The sequence below is a fragment of the Physeter macrocephalus genome, chromosome 16, assembly GCF_002837175.3.
Source record: "Physeter macrocephalus isolate SW-GA chromosome 16, ASM283717v5, whole genome shotgun sequence".
NCBI lineage: Eukaryota > Metazoa > Chordata > Mammalia > Artiodactyla > Physeteridae > Physeter > Physeter macrocephalus.
Genome location: NC_041229.1, coordinates 91,254,469 through 91,259,738, shown reverse-complemented (window position 1 = coordinate 91,259,738; position 5,270 = coordinate 91,254,469). Strand labels below are relative to the sequence as shown.

At 33.5% G+C, this 5,270-nt stretch overlaps 1 pseudogene; it reads right to left on the bottom strand.

Moving 5' to 3' along the window:
* Positions 1 to 3,231: 3,231 nt before the first annotated feature.
* LOC102988999 (AP-5 complex subunit mu-1-like) overlaps positions 3,232 to 5,270 on the bottom strand; it is an 11,753-nt pseudogene continuing 9,714 nt past the window's right edge.

Here is a 5,270-nt window from a genome sequence, read left to right as displayed (position 1 = left end):
ATGAGTCTCCCCCAACCTCTTTAAATTATCTGGTGAGTAAATCCATTGAAACTGACTTAACTTTGCCAAAATTTAAAACTCTTCATAGAGACTTTCAAGCCCAGGTATTACAAACCAAGGCAAACAAAATTAACTTCCCTCATACCTTCTACTACTTGCTGTACACAGCAAAGTTTTTTTTTTTTTTTTCCTTTTCTGTGTTTTTTCTTATTTTGGGTCAAACTTGTACTTTAAGAGAAAATTACTCTCTTTTTTCTTTGAAAGCAAGTGCCTCAATTTTACATACACAGTGATTTTCTCAACGATTATTACTCCTAGTATAGTCTCAATAACCAATATTAGTTATAATTTTAACCCAAATTACCATCTTCTATTGAAAGAGGAAACTGGAAGATGGTACTGAAACTTTATTATATCTAAGCACAATTTTAACAAATTACCACAGCTCATAAATACATATAACATAAGTATAGCTACAAACATCCGTTTTCTGCCTTATTGAAGTGGCAAGAAAGAACAGGTTCATTACCACGAACCAAAGATAAAGCCACTCCATACCACATGCAAATAAGAAGTAAATAATGTAAAATTAAAATTATGCTATGTAACCAGTTGTTCACTATTCAGTCTCACTTGGAAATTATCTAAGAATTTAAAGATTATTCACTAACTCATTTCAGTATTAGTTGAAAAATTTTGGTTATCTAAAGATCTAAGAAATTTTGTTCAGTATGATGTACTATAAAACATATTTATATTTTTTATAAAAAATCTTGTCAGAATTATGATTCAACTTAAATAAATCCACACTTACATTTTAAAAAATCATTTTCACAGTTGTCCTCTTTTTTCAAAATTTGTTTATTTTTGGCTGCATTGGGTCTTCGTTGCTGCCTGTGGGCTTTCTCTAGTTGCTGCAAGCAGGGGCTACTCCTCGTTGTGGTGCGCGGGCTTCTCATTGTGGTGGTTTCTCCTGTGGCGGAGCATGGGCTCCAGTAGTTGTGGCACGTGGGCTCAGTAGTTGTGGCTAGCGGGCTCTAGAGCACAGGCTCAGTAGCTGTGGTGCAAGGGCTTAGTTGCTCCGCGGCATGTGGGATTTTCCCGGACCAGGGCTCGAACCCATATCCCCTGCATTGGCAGGTGGATTCTTAACCACTGCACCACCAGGGAAGCCCCTCACACTTACATTTTTATGAGCTTAAACATTATATAGATTTAATGTTAGTAAACCAGTATGAGAAGTTTAGAAATTTCAGACTAATTTATCTCTTTATGAGAAAACAAATCCAAATTTTATAAAAAATAAAGCTCATAAATCTTATAAAATAGATAATATTTTTATAATCTTAGAAAAGCTTTCTATTTTATGCCATATTGAAACAAGTAACAAACATATAGTTATTTATCTTTAAACATAAAATTATTTGTGTAATATAATTTTAAAAATTCACATTGATTATATGATCTTGAACTCTTTAAATGTTTCTCTGATGGCAGTGTCTGTCATACACATATGTCTTAGTACTTTTAAAGGATCATTGATTCATTTTACTTATTCACTGTGAAATTTAAAAATATTCTAATTTTTATATGTGCACACATATAACTATAAAACAATTGGAAGATAATCTATTTAATTAAGAAATGTTATAATCTACTTTGTACCCTCTGGAATTAGGAAAATATTTCACATTCAAAATGAAAGGTTAAAGCTTTCTTCAGTTATAGACACATAGACAAATTATGTTTCAATTCTACAAACTAAACCCTGAGTCAAAAGTAAACACAAAATGAAAAATCATCTTTTCAGATTTCAAAGAGCTGTTTTCCTTCTCAGTGCGTATGTAATTCTTAATTGATATACACTCACAAATAAATCAACAGGCTAAAAAGCAATTTAAAAAAACTAACAAATAAATAGACTAACAAGCCATATATTCCTTCCTAGCTCAAACAACATAGAATAGATCTCTATAATCTTTTTGATGGAGATTATCAAATATTTAGACCATAAAATCAAATATTTGATTTTTATTATTACCGTAGTAGAATAACTTGTCTGTGTACAAACTGGAAACAAAAACAAAATTATAAAAACAGTAGGAAGTAAAGAAAAAAAGTCACAAATATCTTAGTACTATTGTCATTTGGGATTCACTCATGGAACCAAGAAAAGATATGCCTGGGTTTAAATCTCTCACAGGGTACACTTCTCTGCCATTACTGCTTACTTGCTGCCATCAGGTGTGTCCATCTGGAATTTCAGTGGATGATATACAGCTTTCTTTCTTTCTCTTTCTTTTGTTCTTTTGTTCTTTTTTCTTTTGTTCTTTTTTTTTTTTTTTTTTGCCATTGACATAGACTTTTATTTCCCTGTGCCACGGTTATATGGGGCTTTAATATCTGACTTTTCCTTATTTTGTTGACACATTACAAAAAAAAATGGAATGTAAAATGACCTACTTCTAGTTCATAAGCCATTAAGAAACAGAAACAGCAAATATCATTATTCAAGAAGGAGTCAAAGGTAATGAATGAGTAGGACCTATGTACCATTCACTTTATGTGTGCAATGTCATTTAATCCATACACCAGTCTCATGAGATAAGATTCCTATTTTATAAATGAGGACCCTGAGACCAAGGTCTCAAATAGTGGTGGCATTTAAGTTGTGGTTTGTCTAACCAAAAAGCCTGAGTATATTTTCCATTGACTATACTGTTTACTAACCTCCCCATGGGATTTACTGAAAAAAAAAAAAATCTTAAATACAAGGAAGTGTTATCCCTATTTTAGATTCCCTAAGTATCAATCTTTGATTTTGACAAAGGCACAAGATTACTTTTGTGCACTTATTTGAGTTTCAAGCTTTGTCCTAGCCATATGCCAATAGAACTATAATTTACTCAACAGTTCTCTTGTATGAATTCATTTTTAATTTATTTAAAAAGGAAGCTTTATATCACTATTATAAAGGTAAAGCCACTGTGTTTACCAGAAAGAAAAAAGAGAAATAACTATGAAAATATTGGAGTTCATACAGCTTCTAGAATGCTCTCAGGCAGGCATCCTCAACTGTGTCTCCTGGAACGCTGAGGTGGTGGTGGTGATACAGGACTGGGAAGTGAGAAGGCTTCTTGCAGGTAGAGGAGTGGTCTGCTGGACGAGTTTCTTGAGAGTCCCCTCCAGGCCTCGATGTCATCACATCATTTACTTTTCTACTTTCAGACATCAGAGATTCATGGTATTGTGGATGAGATTCAGCCCATTATATGAAATTTTCTCTCTTAAACATGACAAAATTACAGTAACAAGGATCCATATGTTATTGGAGCAGGAGCTTTAGAATTCCAAGTGTAATAATAATCAGAATAAATTAGTTTCTGCTGTGTACTTATTTTGGTTTTCCTGATATAAAAACTTGCACTGAATGCTGATATATATACATAACACCCAGTGACTGTGTAATCAAAGATTCTAAATTGAAAGTTTAAATACACTGTATCTCCAGTAAAAATCTGTTCAAATGGCTGCTTCTCCTGGCTCTTGGCTCCAAACTTACAGTTCCATAAAAAGTAATCTTCATTAGTTTTGGAAACTTTGGGTCAATAATCCAGATCAATAAACTTTTCTCTTAAAATATTTGAGCTGATGAAACTAACTTTGTATTCCAAATATGTAATTGGACTTCTATTGTAAAAAGGCATATGAGCTTCACAGAATCAAATTACCTTTTATGTGTATTTTCATGAAGTTTTAAATCAGAAGTTATTTTTAATTGAATTTTTTTATCTGATAAAAAATCAAAATTGGTGGGTCAGAGGCCTGGGAAGTGTAGTAGCATCAGTTGAATGACTCTAAAAAGTGAATTAAAAGGAAATTTGTGGACTTTCCTGGTAGCGCAGTGGTTAAGAATCCACCCGTCATTGCAGGGGTCACAGGCTCAATCGCTGGTCCGGGAAGATCCCACATGCTGCAGAGCAGCAAAGCCTGTACACCACAATTACTGAGCCTGCACTCTAGAGACCAAGAGCCACAACTACTGAGCCCACGCACCAAAACTACTGAAGCCCGTGAACCAGAGCCCACGCTCTGCAACAAGAGAAGCCACCACAATGAGAAGCCCGTGCACCACAATGAAGAGTAGCCCCTGCTCGCCTCAACTAGAGAAAGCCCTCATGCAGTGACAAAGACCCAATACAGCAAAAATAAATAAATAATAATAATTTTTTTTTTAAAGGAAATTTGTAAAGCCCATTAAATGTAGAATCATCCATTGCATCAGTACTACTGGAAATCAGAATGGCAGAGTCAAACAAAGTCACAAAAGGATGAACCAGAATATTCTAAATGGAAATCCACTGGTGGGAACAGAATGTTTAGAGTAAATTTTTTAAAAGGTAAAATCATGACTCACAGGCACACTGAAAAACAACTTTTGTCATAGATTTTATTTAACTCATTAATTAATGAGGAAACTGGGAAGATGTTAAAACTTGTCCACACAACACTTAAGAAACTAGGGTATTTGTAGTAAATTTAAGAAGGTAATGTTAGAATAAGATTGCCTGGTTACATACAAAACTTGTTAATTTCTCACAGAGCAATAAAATATAACTGTGTACACACTACTATATATAAAATAATCAACAAGGACCTACTTTATATCACAGGGAACTCTACTCAATATTCTGTAATACCTTAATGGGAAAAGAATTTGAAAAAGAATAGATATATGTATATGTGTAACTGAATCACTTTGCTGTACACCTGAAATTAACACAACATTGTAAATCAACTATACTCTAATATAAATAAAGATTAAAAAAAAGATAACCTTGTGGTTATCTGTTTTACTGAACAAAAATTGGCACCTCTTCTAGATTAAAAAAATAAAATACCTAGGAGTAAACCTACCTAGGGAGACAAAGGACCTGTATGCAGAAAACTATAAGACACTGATGAAAGAAATTAAAGATGATACCAACAGATGATATGATACCAACAGAGATATGTCATGTTCTTGGATTGGAAGAATCAATATTGTGAAAATAGCTATACTGCCCAAAGCAATCTACAGATTCAATCCCTATCAAGTTACCAATGGCATTTTTTACAGAACAAGAACAAATCATCTTAAAATTTTTATGGAGACACAAAAGACCCCGAATAGCAAAAGCAGTCCTGAGGGAAAAAAACGGAGCTGGAGGAATCAGACTCACTGACTTCAGACTATACTACAAAGCTACAGTAATCAAGACAATATGGTA